Below are 17,240 nucleotides of genomic sequence, written 5' to 3'. Positions count from 1 at the left end.
CACCACCCCACCCCGCTCACGTGCAGTCACCACCCCACTACCATTCACACGTCCCCTGTGTCCTCTCCCAGTGTGTCTGTGATACCCCCTTGCAAGATACACAAACGCAGGCACACACCCACCCAACAACCATCCACCTCACGACGGCCTCCAGCGCATGCACCTGCACCCAAATCCACAAAAGTTACACCTCCTACAACCACCACCTCTTCCTCCACTCCCAAACCCCCTCCAGCTACCCGTCCTAGTGTGTCCAAACAACTTTTCCTGTCCCCCCTTAACCTATTTCCCACCACCCCCCTCTCCAACTCATAGGTCCCGTACTAGCACCTCAGCCAAAAAATCTCCGGGACCAGTGGTGCCTGTTACAGGTATGTGGAGTGCACCGGCCACCAGGCCAGCCAGTCTGGTACGGAGCCACAGCACAGCCAGTCCCCCCCCGTGTGGACTCGGCAGTGACTCCTCCCAAGGTGGGGAAGGGGCAGAAGAAACCTGCAAAGTCAGTGAGGAGCAGCACGGCGGAGAAGACCGCCATCATCCCCGCTGGCCAGGAGGCCACCGCCAGCCCCATCTTCGCTGCCCAGGAGGCCACCGCCAGCCCCATGGTCGCTTCCCAGGAGGCCACCGCCAGCCCCATCATCGCTGCCCAGGAATCCACCGCCAGCCCCATCGTCGCTGCCCAGGAAGCCACCGCCAGCCCCATCGTCGCTGCCCAGGAGGCCACAGCCAGCCCTATCGTCGCTGCCCAGGAGGGCCCCGCAAGCCACAGCCCAGCTGCCCAGGAGGGCCCCACAAGCCACAGCCCAGCTGCCCAGGAGGGCCCCACAAGCCACAGCCCAGCTGACCCATGAAGGACCCCCAGCCACAGCCCAGCTGGGCAATGACAGACCGCCAGGGCAAGGATCGCTGAACAGGGCAGAGACTGACAACTCAAGCACCGCTGAACAGGGCAAAGATCGCCATGGCAAGCACTGCTGAACAGGGCAGAGACTGTCAACTCAAGCAGCGCTGAACAGGGCAAAGACCGCCATGGCAAGCACCGCTGAACAGGGCAAGCACCGCTGAACAGGGCAAAGACCGCCATGGCAAGCACTGCTGAACAGGGCAAGCACTGCTGAACAGGGCAGAGACTGCCAACTCAAGCACCGCTGAACAGGGCAATGACCGCCATGGCAAGCACCGCTTAACAGGGCAAAGACCGCCATGGCAAGCACCGCTATCCCATTAGCGGCAGGGGCAGTGACGCAACTGGGACCGTCACGGGGTGAGTGCTGCACTCTGGGCATCAGTCCCCCTCCAGAACCAGTGGAGACATGCATCCACTACCTCTGTCCTGCAAAGTATGAGGCACTCTGGGCACCAGTCCCCCTCCAGAACCAGTGGAGACATCCATCCACTACCTCTCTCCTTCACAGGATGAAGCACTCTGGGCACAAAGCCCCCTCCAGAACCAGTGGAGAAAGTTATGTGGCTTTGCACTCCCCAGGATGCAGCAGTGGGCAAACCACCCACTGTAGAGACTTGCGAGACTGTGGCTTTGCACTCCCCAGGATGGTACAGTGGGTAAACCACCCGCTGTAGAGACTTGAGACACTGTGGCTTTGCACTCCCCAGGATGTAACAGTGGGCAAACCACCCACTGTAGAGACTTGAGAGACTGTGGCTTTGCACTCCCCAGGATCGTACAGTGGGCAAACCACCCACTGTAGAGACTTGAGAGACTGTGGCTTTGCACTCCCCAGGATAAAGCAGTGGGCAAACCACCCACTGGAGAGACTTGAGTGACTGTGGCATTGCACTCCCCAGGATGCAGCAGTGGGCAAACCACCCACTGTAGAGACTTGAGAGACTGTGGCTTTGCACTCCCCAGGATGGTACAGTGGGCAAACCACCCACTGAAGAGACTTGAGAGACTGTGGCTTTGCACTCCCCATTATAAAGCAGTGGGCAAACCACCCACTGTAGAAACTTGAGAGACTGTGGCTTTGCACTCCCCAGGATAAAGCAGTGGGCAAACCACCCACTGGAGAGACTTGAGTGACTGTGGCTTTGCACTCCCCAGGATGGTACAGTGGGCAAATCACCCACTGAAGAGACTTGCGAGACTGTGGCTTTGCACTCCCCAGGATAAAGCAGTGGGCAAACCACCCACTGTATAGACTGGAGAGACTGTGGCTTTGCACTCCCCAGGATTGATCAACGGGCATGGAGCCCCCTCGTGGATCTGGCGTCGTGCACTCATCCGGCTGAGGTGCCCCCCCTTCCCTCCCCCCTGAGGTGCCTGTTGTATTTCTATCTGATGCCCCTGAAGTGTTCTCTCCATCATGTTCGGGTATCTTGTGTGGGCCTCGCCCATGCATTTTGGGCCCAGTGGTCCACGGAATATGAATGATGCAAAACCTGGACTACTAATCGTGGTATAAATTTTGTTTATAGTGTATATATATATATATATATATATATATGTATATATATATATATATATATATATATATATATATATATATGTATATTTGTGCTTACTGATTTTTGATATATTACAATAGTTACACTCATTTCCATTTGTCTTTGCATTCTTCCGGGGGGGAGAGGGGGGGGGGTGTTACTGTAATGTATAGATATGCATTGGTGTGTGTGTTGTAGTGGTTGAGGGTGGGGTGGGGTTTGGGGTGTTGAGTGTGTGTGTCCCTGTTTTTTGCCTCCCCTATGTCGTAGGTGCAGTACTCACTGTGGTCTTCGCCGTATGCATAGGTGATCCTCGTAGAAGAGCAGGAAGACTGGCGCTGAGAGAATATGAAGTTCCGGCTCCATGCTGTCCTCTTTCCCCGTGGAGTGTGTAGAGGTGAGCGTTTTTCATTCGAAATGCCGGTTTCCGCTGTGTTTTTATCTGCGTTGTATCCGCCCCGGAAAAGGTGGCGGATTGGCCTGTCCTAATAGTGGGGGCGGTACATTGTCTCCCGCCTGTCTGTTGGCGGTGACCACTGTTTGTCTGTACCACCGTGGCGGTCTGAGTGTTAAAGTGGCTGTCTTTGTTGGCGGTTTCCGCCATGGTCTTAATTGCAAAATTTTTACCGCCGGCCTGTTGGCGGTCTTACCGCCACTTTAACACCATCTGCCAGGGTTGTAATGACCCCCATTGTCATTTAAAGCGCCACTAGCTCTAACTCTTACAAATGCGAGACCTATTGCATTGCAAATGCTTGTTTTATCCTACTGTTAAGCCACTTCACAAAAGGGGATGGCATCTTGTAAAGTAAAAAAAAAAAATACCTTTTTTTCTGCCAGAAAATAGAAAAGTGGACTTCTAGTCCTAAGAGACACTGAGTAAAGGTATTTTAGTCATGCTTGGAAATGTTTCCAAATGAAAAACAAAAACACAGAAAAGGTTAAACTCACTGTTCAAAATCCTGTCTGCAGGAGCTGGAATAAAATGGACTCAAATGCCACCCACAAGACATGATGGATGCTGGATTTGCACGGTACCTTAAAGGAAAGGCACAACTTTCTCCCAGCATATCAGACTTCGGCCTATTATGGCTACACTGTTCCTATTTGTTACACCATTCCTTTAAAAAAAGGTTTTGCAAAAGTGCCTTTCACATCACCGAGTTTCTTTGAGCAGTTTAAAAAAAAAAAAAATGCTCGAAAAGTGGCCAATATTGGCTATTTTAAATTGTTCTAAAACGTATAATTCCCATAAATTTGACTAATATACGATTTATTTAAGAAAGAGTGCACCAGGGCTCTTTCGTGGACGGGAATATCCGGTACTTAATATTTATAATGAAGATCCTTTGGAGGAGATATCTGAGTTATGGAGGCATCGAGGGGGGGTTAGAGATCTCAACACATTCGCCTCACTGGCTGAAGTTTGATTGTTTCAAATAAAGTGGATGTGCTACTAAACAAATACCGTTGTTGGGCCTCTGGCCATTTCAAGACTGATTATATCTGGTTTAAAAATACTATTTCCAGCCCGAAAAAGGGAAAGTATTCAAGTATGAGAATCTGAGAAAGATCCAGCAACGGAGAAACTCAAATAAACCAGATAAGCAATGAGTCAATGTGGGAAAAATGAAAATAAACTTTTCTTTTATTTAATATAATATTAACCATAAAACACAGTGCAATTCTGGGCCACAACAATAAATGGCCGCATTATTATAGACATACATAAAACCTTTTTTTCGGTGAACGATTATTGTCTAATTATTCTTCTATCCACAAAGCTAACAATCTTCTACGTATATAGGGAGTAATGTCCATATGGCCATCCAGTTTCACGCCAGAACCAAAGCATCAGCTATCTTCTTATCTTTCACTGAAAGCAAATTACCATACATGCTGTCCAAATAGGGTCTGAAGTTTCCTTATCATTCATTTTCATGCTTTTTTGTTCCATAACGCCTGTACAACCAGACTCTGAAGATTAGCATCCCATGATATTGAAAATGGTGCCATTTGGTTATAGTCTATTTTTCATCTTATCGTGTTAATCAAACACCACCACAATGGAAGGTCTGGGCTGTGAACTCTCATGGTATGGACTGGTGCTCCTTAGAGCCAGGTGTTACTCCTAGGTTAGAAAGAAAACACCGGTTTACACTGCCGGTGTGGACATGGTGTGTAAGGGCTTAACTCTTCCATTTGCCTTCCAATCCGGCCATCATGATTTCAGTGGAGATATTTGAGTTGCTATCGCAGCTAGAATTTAAAAAAGGTAGAAAAAAGATAAAAGTGAAAATCGGATTCATTTAAGTTGTACTAACATAATGTGCATCATAAATCAAGAAACAAAGGCGCATTTTACAAGCAGTTGAGTGTAACAAATAGAGTGAAACAAGTTTAGGATTACAGGCGAAAGTTGTGACAATAAACAAAGGGAGGGCCATTTATAGGCTACTACAATAGATAGGAACAACAGGTACAGACAAGGAACCACAACACACTCCAAAGTAAGCAGCAACAAACACTAGGAATGGACATGAAACAGAGGGTCAAAAGTGGATCAATAATTTGGATGAAAAAGGGATAAGGACAACACTGCATGGGCACGGAGGTGCAACAAAGAACGTGTGAATGTTCAAGAAAATCAGAACAGAACACTGGGGATATGGCCGGGCAAGATGGTCATAAGCAAGCGTTGCACCTGGGTTTCCGAGACCCCATTCATAATACAACATTATTCTGTGCTTGGAATAATTCTTCCCAGCCATTTCTGCAATTACAGCAAATGGAGTGTACCTGCTAGCATCAAATGCGAGCAATCTGATGGATTAGGGGACTGCACTGGTGGAATGAATGTGATGTGCTGTTCTGAGAAGCAGTGGTTGCTTCCCTCCCGGGTCCAGCTCTGAGGTGAAGGAGGGAGCCGCAGAATCGTGAAGTGCGGTGGTGGGCATCATCCTGCCATGGGCGTATTATACCATGGACCTCGGCGCTTCATGGAGAAAAGCCATGGGAAGAGAGCTGGATTGAGAGTACAGAGGCACAAGTTTAGTTGGCGGAAGCGCTCTGGACACCACATCCCAAGCTTATCCCTTGCTCTGGCAATTTTGAGCATGAACAGAGTGTGAGCCCTGGCTCTGGCACAAACCTGCACCATAGTGCCAGTCATCGGCTGGTGAGAGAAATCGCTTCCCATGGTGTTGGGACCCGGAGAGAATGGGGATGATCGTAACTTGATCATGTGTCCACCGCTAATGCGCCAGCACTGCAGAAGATATGTAGATAGACCTTCACAGGAATCACAATATGCAATATGTAGCTGTGCTATGATCAGTGAAAGGCAAAAATTGAAGCACGGTGCTGGCTATTCCCTTTAATCTTAAATTGAACAGTTTAATTATTTTCACAGGGTTTATTTCAGTCCCGATAGGCTGTGGAAGATGGGCCAAGCCAGAGGCCCACAATGTGCTTGCAGAGGGGAAGATGAAGAAACCTTCTACCACTTGGGTCTGGGCTTGGCACCTTATTTGAGAACATTGGCAAATGATCCACAAAGCCTCAGCTGGCATCTAGGTATCCCAATGGAAATGGACCCCAAGGTTGTACTGCTGGAAATAATGGTGGGCGGAGGGGTGAGGGGTGAGCTGACATGAAACACCGGAGGCCACTGGCTGGCCTTGGGTTCCATGTTGCTAAACGGGATAATACTGGCAGTCCCGTTCTCCTCCACAACAGACAGACTGATTTTGCTGTCAGAAAAAAATAGTGTATAAATGGAGGGGATATGCAACGAAACATGCTAAGATTTGGGGACCACAAGCGGCTATGTAAACTGGCAACTGAGGCTGAAATAGGTTAATTGTACGCTACTACTTTGACTGTAGCTATGTATCAAATGGCTATGTTGAGCTGTCCTTTCCTGTATTTGCTTCCCTCTATCGCCCCTGTTTTGTTGTGTTGCATTTGTTCTTCAACAGCAATAAACAAATGTATCAAAAACACTAGAAATGAACAAGCAGCAAAGAATTAATACTGGACAGCACAACACTGACAAAAAACAACAGATGTAACAAGAAAACTCTGCGATCACAAGTACATGATAGACAGCAGAACAATGAGTAGTAATTGATGAATCAGTGACCACTTGTTAAAGATAAGCGTCAAAGACTACACTGCAAAGTAAAGCAGCCATGGAAACTAGATGCTGATAAGAAAAGGGGAAGTATAGACCAGGGACTCAGGGAAACAAGAGCCAACGAACATCAGACAAAAATGAATACTGAGCTGAAAACGTTATGATGATGAGATCGTGAGCCCCGCACACTTACACGTGGCACGAATATAGAGTGTGCCAATTGTCAATGATGTTATCGTGAATACTGGGGAAACAATGCAAACTAACCGTAAACACCAGCTGAGGGGAAATAATTCACACTTGCAGATACTCTATGGCCACATATAATGAGAATTGTGTGACAATGAATGTGGGAGAAACTAAAGTAGTCAATGGCACAGAGAGAGTACACAGGATGAAAATTACACTGGGGGAAAGACAACAGCCATGGACAATGGACAAATTAAAAAAAAAAGAGAGCATGTGAAGGTTTGCTTTACCATACTTTATTCATAAATATTTTCACAAATGCTTGAAGCACAAAGTACATATTTACTCGATGATTAAGACAATTTATGGGTATGCTGCACACATTTAGCATACTAATGCTAGATATAGGAGATACATTACCCACCGAAGTTGAAAAAATCCATTACTTATCTGTAAAAATGTGTTCTTACTGATGGTATCCTCTGTCGAGTCACATCCTGGGAAACGGAGTGAAGGAGATGTGAGCAGGTAGAATATAGAATGTGATGACGAAGACTTGGACACGAAGTAATGAAGATTACTGGTACGTAATGGCGTCATCACCATGTGATGCATCTTCAGTGTCAAAGCCCGCACCTCACTGAAACTGTACAGAGCCATACAGGTTTGGGGCGTTTGTGCAAAAAGTAAAACCAGCTACAAAGAAAATTGTGTCGTGTAGCTTTTACTGGATGCTGACAACATAATTTACATGGTAGCTGAATTCAAAACGTTTGTACCAAGATTGCTAAACTTTAATCCCCAACCGACAAAAGATAAATCATGTTAGGAGATGCCTATGTAATGGAACAGAAAATATCCTACAGGGAACCCCCTGAAAATCGGTGCAAAAGACCACCATGCCACATGTAGAGTGACCGTGCACTGCACTGGGCAACTCTGCAAAGAGCAATGAATGACTTAAAGGATCGGATTAGGGCTTCTTCCCTCTGCTCTTAGTTATACCAAAAGTGAGGAAAAATGAATGTATAAACTGAAACCAGGAAGAATGGGACAAATAAATGGAAAAGGGTATGACGAGCACACAAACAACTGTGAGCAACCATCCAGTAAACGATGCCGGCAGGACAATGCCCTCCTCCAAACGGAAACGGTTTATACTGGATCAAAAAAGGACCAGGCTGCGGTTGAATTACAGCCATAATCACTGAATTGTCCGGGCCGTAAGTAGGATCCCATAAGACTTAAAATCTATATTTACACACACAATACCCTTGTCAAAAGAAAATCCTATTTTTAGACAAACAAGATTATTTTTTGTCAGCCTTTTAAAAGAATGTTGCATGGACAGATCCTCTTGCAGGCCAAGCTACCGATTTGTCTGCCCGTCATCCTGCATATCTTCTGGCACCACTCACAGATATGATCGTCTGGTAAACAAATGGAGCAGAGAACATGGTTTGACTGAGCCTTCATTTTGCCACAGGAAGCGAATTCCATAAAGAGTGATGGTGTTTTGTGAAAAACAAATAATTTTCCTAAATGAAAATGAAGAAAACACTAGTAATGAGGGAATCTCAAAGATCAAGGTTTACCAAGGTTTCCATTGAGAAAAAGACAAAAATGGCTAAGGTAAGTGCTCTAGGATCAAGTTTCCAGTAATCGTAACGTAACACTGGCCTTGTTTTCCTTCCTTCCTTCAAAAATATGTACTAGTTTTTCCATCAGCATTTTTACTTAGTGATCCTCTTTTATTAATTGGCTGATTTTTCAAAAGAACCTAGATGAAATGTGATTAACATAGTTGTTGCTTAAAAATGGGCTATATATATATATCTAGTTAGATAGACAAATGTTAATTGCTCTGGGATCCTGCAAGAGGATGGGGCAATTCATTGCGTATGGCTAACTTGAGCTTTCACAGGGGTAACTGCGGGATGGGTTTCTAAAATACTCCACTTGTAGCCATTACCACTCGGAGGAGAAACAGACATGCATATAAAAAATAAAATTCAGAAGATTTAATTACTTTTTTTTCAGCAAGAAAATCTATCATTACAGACCTTAAATAGAAGTATGCCTAATAAGAACACAGACCACCCAGGAAGCTTAATGCATGGACTTTAGAAGGCAGACGTCGACTTTCCTAGGGAATATCTTATACTGTAATTCTAACTGCTACGCTTTCAAATGGGAGAGAAGGTGGCAGAGAACTAAAGCCTTACAGACAAAACAAAGAAGATGCAGAGTGCCTAAGGGCAGAAAAACAGACATATCACTCTGGAACTTCCTGAAGAAAAGCAACAGAGGAGGAAACGGGAGAAGGAATGGTTTAGTACCTGCAGTCATGGCTCCCAGGGGCAACCAGGGGGCAGGGCGCTGTGTAGGGAGAGGGTTTTGGGAGGGGAGGGAGGAAGAATTTAGGAACATTAAAGATATATATATATATATATATATATATATATTGTTTAAACGTACTTTGCACGCTGCATCATTGATCCTCTGTCTCAGTCCACAGCACGCTCCCAGCCTGCCCTGCGGCCAATCCTGAAGCTGCTCAGAGCAGCACACTGGGAGCCTGTGCGTGCTCTCTCCAGCCCGGCAACACAGTGCAGGGCTGGAGAGAGCACACTGCGCATGTGTGTTTGGCCGGCCCGAGATACACAGTGCACTCCCCTCACTACTCGTCACCCCCAATGCACCGCTCCTTTAACAACAAAAAGATAATAAACTTAGTTTATTAACCTTTCACTGTTAAAGAACTGCAGTGGTTGCTGCTTGTGGGGGGTGACGCTCCTCCACCATTGCGGAGGAGCCCCCACCTGTACCTGTAATCCTGAATCTCTCCCAGGGGAATCTCCACCGAAAACGTAGACACTGTCCTGTCCATATGTGGTGACTCCAGGGCACATTCTCTAAAGTCATATGAGTTTTTAGCGTTCAGACAGGCTATACTGCCAATTTCATTTTTTCATTATTAAAGACGAAAAAACTGCATATAGTCTTTGAAGGTCATTAAATAAAAGAAAAAGTGATGCTATAACAATAGCCTTCACAAACTCTTTTCAATCTATTTTAAAATAAATGACAGGGAAGGGTAGGGCAATGTAACAGTATAGGCTGCAGTAACGTAAGAAAGACAATCGAACATGGCACCTTTAAGAGAACCTGAACATCCAGTGTCCCATTGTACCCTGTAGGTGGCAGGTGACTTTTCGAAGAGGAAAAAGGACAGGATTAACCCAACTTCATCTCTTTCATCAGGAAGGAGGGAGGTTTGCTAAAGATTTCATTGGAGATTCTCCAAAGAGAAAACTAGGATTACATTTCAGAAAACATTGATTCTCTCTCAGGTGTCCTCCACTGATAAACATAAGTAGTGAACAGAATGTCTACTTCATCCCCTAAACTGCAATGGAAAAGATAGACAAGGTATAAAACTTAAGCCAAATCATTTCTCTAGGATGCATCTGCTCTAGAATCTGAATCAAGACAATATTATCTTGTAAACGTGTGTACAGGTCTTCAATTTGTTGCCTTACAGATCTTGGAGATTAGAATACTTCTAAGTAAAGCAGTGGTACCTTTATCTCCGGTTGAATGGACTTTTTTTCTTTCCAGATAAGGTTTTGTTAGCTTTCTGGTAACGTGGAATTATGCATCCATCCATCGCCATAATGTTTTTTTTTGATGTGGCAAATCCTGTTTGTTAAGGGCCATAGTTTACAAACAACTGTTTAGACTTGCTCAAGTCCTTAGTGTTGTCTCAATAAATCGTAAACACCCTCCTCACGAGTTTGGCGATACCGAGAGGTTTTGGAAAAGGTGTGTAAAGTAATAACCTGATTGACATGTTAAGTCTTAAACCACATTAGGGAGGAATCTAAGGTGAGATTCTATCACTGCACCTTTACTTTGGCACACCGAATATGGTTCGTGACAACACAGAGCTTGAAATTTGCTAACTTTGCATGCAGAGTTTATCAGGACTAGAAAAAAGCTGTCCAAGACAGGTGTAGTAGTGACGCCTTTTGCAGAGGCCCAAAAGGAGGACCCATTATACGTGGCAGAACAATATTCAACTCCCACAGAGGGTATGGTCTCAGGATAGAAGGATACGTTTTCTTAATTCTTAAAGAGAACCCTTGACTACAGGAAATTAAAACAAGCATTGGTAAAAAGCATTAGGTTTCCCCTATGTGATTATTAATACTTTTTTGTTGCAATATGTAGTTTTGTGAGTAGTTTAAAAACATCGGAGGCCGAAATAGTAAAAAAAAAAAAAAAAAAAAAAAAAGGCAGAAGTGTGTGCTACTACCACAACAATGTTTAATAAAAAAGTATGATCAATAAAATGACATTAGCAGTTGGAAGGCGTGGGAGACAAGATCGTTAAATAAATACAAAACAAAATTAATTTTAAGGGAGCAGAAGGAGAAATGTATTTAAAAAAAAGCTGAATGTGCAGACAGCAAACACATGAAATGTGTGCTGCTGCCACAACAATAATTAAGAGAATGCATAATAGCAAAAACGATACAGCTGAATGTGCAGACAGCAAATATGCTTAAATTGCGTGCTGCTAACACGACAATATTTCTTAAAATGCATCGGCCAAAACACGAGATAATTAGTTAAAATGCATCGGAGGGAAGATTGTAAAAAAAATTTTTTTTATACATACAGCTAACAAGCAGACTAGAAATGCGTGCAGACAGGACGAGACAAAGAACATAAAATAAATAGTGTTAACAAGCGCAGCGATCTCGATCTGGAAAATTAGGCCTTTTTCATATACCGTAGCTATCGCCTTTCTTAACCAAACTACAAAGTATTCACGCATCTTCCAGGACTGCAGACTCCTTGTTACATCCTTTATGTTTTGTAAAAAAAAAAAAAAAGTTAAGTGTAAGCTATTAGGAAGTGCAGATTGCTAAATAGGCTAAAGGCTTACAACTTACATAATTGACCTTTGAAGTGACCTCCCGAAACATTTCACTCGCCCAACAGAAAATCACCAAAACCAAAAGTCTTGAATAGTTGGAGACTGTTAATTCTTTTGAAGCTTTTTTTTTTTTTTTACAAAACAGACAGCTATGCTAGTAACTGGGATTTTTGTGGGGCTGTTCTCTATGCATTGGCTATCATTGCAGTGTACTATCATGCAATTCAATGCGCGCAGGGAAATGGGGCTGCTCGCTAGCCCTTTTTATGGTCGAGCACGCACAAGCGCTCTAGACCATGTTGTAATCTCTATGTGGGCTTCTAACCACACCCATGTCACGCCCGTCACTTTCATTAGTTTGTGGGCTTGCCTATTAAAAATCGAACGATTCCATTTGTGAAAGGCATGCATACATCGTGCCTTTTCCTTTGTTTAGCCCTCCTCCGGCGCACAGATGAACTACTGAAAACATACGAGGCTTCGTGTTTTCGGCTGGTTTGTGGACTACTTTATTTTTTCATTTCCTGCTCAGCGCAATCTCGCTGGGCAGAAGTCAAGCGCTTTGCATGACATAGTGACCATCGGCTAGCATATGTGAAACTGTTTTTCTTTCCATTATTAGTTTATGTGGCAAGAAAAGTCCGGTTAGGAGTTTACAATGCTAATAGCACTAATGCGAGCAAATCGCAAGACCCGTTGCATTGCAAATGCTTGTTAAGAGTGAGTGATTTAGTTGGTGTACGCACTGTGGAATTATTAGGCCCTGTTTACGCCGCAGTTTGTAACAGGGCCGCACTGTAAAAGTGTTTGCCCTCTTAAAGTCACCTCATTTAAAATCAGCCAATATAGCAGTATATTTTTTTCAATTTGTAGCACCCTACATTTAAAGCTCCTCAAGAATGTGGTGACCTTAAAAAGTTACTACTAACAAACACGGTTTATGTTTGATTTACATTGGAACAGGTTTTTCAACCACACTGTAAAGAAATGTTACAGAGTAGGGACAACAATTAGTTGGCCACTTCCAAAGTCAAAAGTAACACCACATGGTTTGTTAAAGTAAAACTGTGTAAACCAGATCATTTTAAAAGAAAGATAACGAAACACATACAAATAAAGAACATACAGGCAACAAAATGAATAAAATGCACACTGCTGCCAAAACAATTTACAGAATGTGTAATAGCAAAAACGAGAAAAGTAGTTCAAAGGCATCAGAGGACTAAATACTTTAAAAAAAACACGCATAAAATGCGTGCTGCTGCTACAACAATATTTAACAAAATATATGTTCATAAAACGACATAAGATTGTTAAATAAATGCGTTTAGTATTCAGGACGAGACATAAAACAAAACAAACACGCACACTCTATATGCATGCGGCCAGGGAAAAGTAAGAAAATGTAAACAGTGAACGTTTCGCAGTGTTAAATAATAGAAACAAGCATTTTCAATGCAATGGGTCTTGCGTTTCCTCGAGTTAGAGCTATTAGCGTTGGAAACTCCTAACAGGGCTTTTCTTGCCACAAACTGAAAATTAAAAGTAAAACAGTTTCACATAAGAGAGTCGACTCCCAGCGCCACAGCCTCCAGCAGCGCGAAGGAGGGACACAAAAGGACAAAGAAATGCGCTCCCAGTCAAGCTTATCGGCAAAAGTGAAATTAGCCATGTAACAAGGGCGATGACCAAGGCGGTAACAAAACTTCCCCAAGGAGGGTCAAACGTAAACCATTTACCAATGTTATCAAGGGGTTTTTGAAGGGCAAGCCCACGAATGAGTGGTAGTGATGGGTGTGAGGTGGGCGTTAATAAAAGCCCAGATCCATACCAACACGTCGAAAAAGCAGCCCTTGCACGCTGCTATGCTCGACCTCAAAATGTTCCACAACCAAATGGCAGAGGAATGAGTAGTTAGGCAGTGGGAAACTGATAAGAGAAACACAGAGGCCAGAATAGGCTACAGTCAATGGAAACAGAGGAAAGCAAACAGGCAATCACACAGACCAATAAGAAGTGAAGGCTGGATGTAAGTTCCTTTAAGATGTATTAAATACAATTGATTTCGCAAGCACTGCACAGGCAAAACCTAAAAAAGGAAAGTTGTCAGCAATATTTTCAGTAGGGCGTCATTGCTGCAAGATGGACTTTAATAGAAAAAAGGACAGCTTTGTTTTAGCCAAACGAAACAGATATAGTAGAATTGCCTCTTTTGGCAGGAGATAGGATCAAAGTTGTTTTGGGCACACCAGATCCCAAACCTCTTCCATTTAAAGGAGTAGGATGTTCTTGTAGGGGGCTGTCTGGCTTCTCAACACGTCCATGCACTCCTAAGGAAGATTCAGATGGCCATATGGTATTAGTTCATGAGCCAAGCTGCCAAGTTCAAGGATTGAAAGTTGGTGTGCAGATTCTGCCCTCCATTGTGGTTGCTCTGACAGGTGCTCTGAGAAGTGGAGAAGATCTGTGAACCACCAATGACCAGGCCATTCTAAAGCAATAAGAGTCATTCAGGCCTTCGAGTGAGTCAACTGGATGATCACTGTTCAAGTAGAGGAAGTGGAAGAAAGACGTAAACAAAATTTGCCTGACCAGTGGATCCACATGGGGCATTCTCCAATATGCCTGGGTGGTAAAATCTTAAGGGGAAGTCTGGGCATTTCGTGCTTACTCTGTTTGCAAAGTGGTCTATTTGAGGAAAACCCCGATCAGAAAGGATGTCTTGGAGGACGGTGTTGTTTAATACCCATTGGTTGTTCTCTTAAATAGTCATCCTCAAGTGTCTGCTTGAACGTTTTGGATGCCTGGCAGATGGACAGCTGTAATCCTGAGATCCCTCGAGATTAACTGTTTTCAGATTATTTGTGCTTCTAGTGACAGCGGTCTAGATCATGTCTGTCCTTGTTTGTTCAAGTGATGTATAGTTGCTGCACAGTTTGCCTGAACAAGGAGGGAGTTCGTTGTGAAGGACATAATGAAGCCCTTCATAGCTAGATGCGCCACTCTCAACTCCTGGTGGTGGATATGGTCATGGTAAGTCTGTCCCTTCGGGGGACTAAGTGCCATGAATCTGGCGGTGATCCATGTGAGCAGCCAAACTAGATAGGGAGGCATCTTCACTATCGTCTGACTTGGGTTGTCTTGATGGAAATGTATTCCCTTGAGTCGGCTTTCTGGAAGATACCATCAAATAAGCGACTGTTCTGCATGAGTTGTTGGAATCACTGTCTTCCCATTTGCATGAGAGCTAGTCCCACTGATCCTCTAGACACTGTTGCAGAGGTCTCAACTTCAAGCCTGCATTTGGTACCAGGAAAATTATAGATAGTTGTCTCTCTTCCAAAGGAAACGTTTTTGTAAGTACCCTATTCAAAACTGCTCCCACATAAGGAAAGGTCAGAGATGGATTTTTCTTGCATTAAATGCAATCCCAATTGTTTGAAAGTGACAACAGCATTCTAATAATGTTGGTACGGTTCTCGATAAGTTGCAGTTTGATTAACCAATCGTGTAGGTAAAGGTGATTTCGTAAATTTCCTGAGGTGAGCTGCAACAACCGCCATACATATTAAAATGTCTGGGGTGCAGACTTGTGACCGGAAAGGAGGACGTTGGCCCTCATTATGACCCTGGCAGTCGATGGACCTCCAGGGATGCTGTGGCTGTCTTACCGCCTCAGGACCGGCTGTGCAGACCACCATATTACGACCGCGGCGGTTTGGCCACTGCCAAACTACTGCGTCCCTGCCCGTCCACCTGCTTTACCGTGGCCTGCCGGGCTGGAGGTTTCCACCTGCAGCCTGCTGGGAGTCAGATAACCGCTGAAGTTATTCCGACTAGGGACACTGCCAGCATTTTCCTGGCAGTCTCATCGCCACAAGATGCTGGCGGAAATGTATCCTGATGACAGGAACTTGTGTTCCTGTTGCCGGGATACGCCCCAACACCTCTGCAAACTCGCACGCATGCACCCACACAGACACACACGCACAACATTCACCCCCATAGACACGCACATATATCCATACACATCACAGACGCATGCATACCCTCACCATCCCCACCCCCTCCCTTCAACAACTACATAAACATAAACAACCCCACCCACCCTCACTCATCTTCACACAACCACACCCCCACCCACATGCACATGCATACACACACACATCACCACATTTACACACACATGCACGATCACTCCCATCCCCGTCCCCCCCATATTCATGACACGTATACACACACAAACCCATTACACCCCCACCCGCCTTCCCTTGCGGACGACACTTACTTCGTCCGACGATGTGCTCCTCCGTGAGGGTACAGGACCCAGCACTCCCACTGCCGGCACTGCCACGCCAGCAGAAAAGCACCACACAGAATTACTGGTTTTAATTCTGTGGGCGGTCTTTTTCTGGTGTGGCGGTGTCGGCAGTGGAACCGCCTAAGCGCCGCCAACCGCCGTAGTGACTGCTGCCAGATATCCAACTGTCGGTGGTGCGGATATCTGGTGGCAGTCATAATACGGCGGACAGAAGACAGCCAGCACTGGTGGTCTTCCGGCAGCCGCAGCTGCGGTGGTCTTGGGAAAAGATCCCCGCAGTCATAATGAGGGCCTTTGTATTGGTAAAGATCTTTGACCACTGCGAACCTTAGAAACTTCTAATGTTTAGCAACCTGTGTATGAAAAAAGCCATCTTGTAGATTAATTGAGCATAGCCTATTTGATGGCGTTCATGGTAATTCTGATGCTGAACCAACATTGTGTGCTTTCGTCTGACCTAGAATAGGTTTGAACTAGTTTTCTGTTCCTATCCTTATCACCGGGAATTAAAGGGAATAAATTCCTAGTCCTTTCTGAGGTGGTGGCACCTTTTCCATTGTTTGTTTTCGCAAGAGGATGGAGATTTCTGAATGTAGTTTTATGAAGGAAAAAGTAAAATGTTTATGTGGAATTAGTGGTGGAAGTTACTTTAAGAGTATAATTTTGCACAATATTCAATATTAATTTGTCCCTATTTATATCTTTCTATTCTTCCAGATATGATGTAATGCTTTCCACGACTGAAGTGTGTAACGGAGGAGGAAGAGGAAGAAGGAAGCACTGTTTGCTACTGGTGTTGGGTTCAGCAACTGAGACAGATTGCTGATGACCACCTCTGCTTTGACTGACGACTCTGCTGTTGATGCGTCTGTTGTTATTGCCCAAAAAGGCAGTGAGAGGTTTGAACCCTCTAATGGTAATATCGTGGCTGTATGGTCTTAGGAATGTCTTGTGTATTCCTTCTTCTTCTACCATCTGACCACACGCAGAGTGTCTAGTTGTGTTCACATGTGAGTCATCTTGTCATAAGCATAAGATCCAAACAATGTGTTTCCTGACAACAGGAGATTTAAGATCTGGTGCTTGAGGCTTCAGTCCTGCGTGCCTAAGCCAAGAGGAGCAATGAAAATCCAAACCACAGCAATATCTAGGAGGTCTAGGATGGATGGATGTATTCGCTGCAGCACAAGTGACCTGATTGG

At 44.5% G+C, this 17,240-nt stretch overlaps 1 protein-coding gene across 4 annotated transcripts in view; it reads right to left on the bottom strand.

The window, feature by feature from the left end:
* Positions 1–4,066: 4,066 nt before the first annotated feature.
* SLX4 (SLX4 structure-specific endonuclease subunit) overlaps positions 4,067–17,240 on the bottom strand; it is a 391,720-nt gene continuing 378,546 nt past the window's right edge. For all 4 annotated transcript variants that reach the window (XM_069210471.1, XM_069210473.1, XM_069210474.1 and 1 more), the window contains one exon: positions 4,067–4,704. The gene's annotated coding sequence lies outside the window, so the exon portion shown is untranslated. The remainder of the gene's footprint in view (positions 4,705–17,240) is intronic.

This window comes from Pleurodeles waltl, chromosome 10 (assembly GCF_031143425.1).
Source record: "Pleurodeles waltl isolate 20211129_DDA chromosome 10, aPleWal1.hap1.20221129, whole genome shotgun sequence".
Classification (NCBI taxonomy): Eukaryota; Metazoa; Chordata; class Amphibia; order Caudata; family Salamandridae; genus Pleurodeles; species Pleurodeles waltl.
The sequence above is the reverse complement of the archived record's forward strand: the minus strand, read 5'-3'. Positions and strand labels throughout refer to the sequence as shown.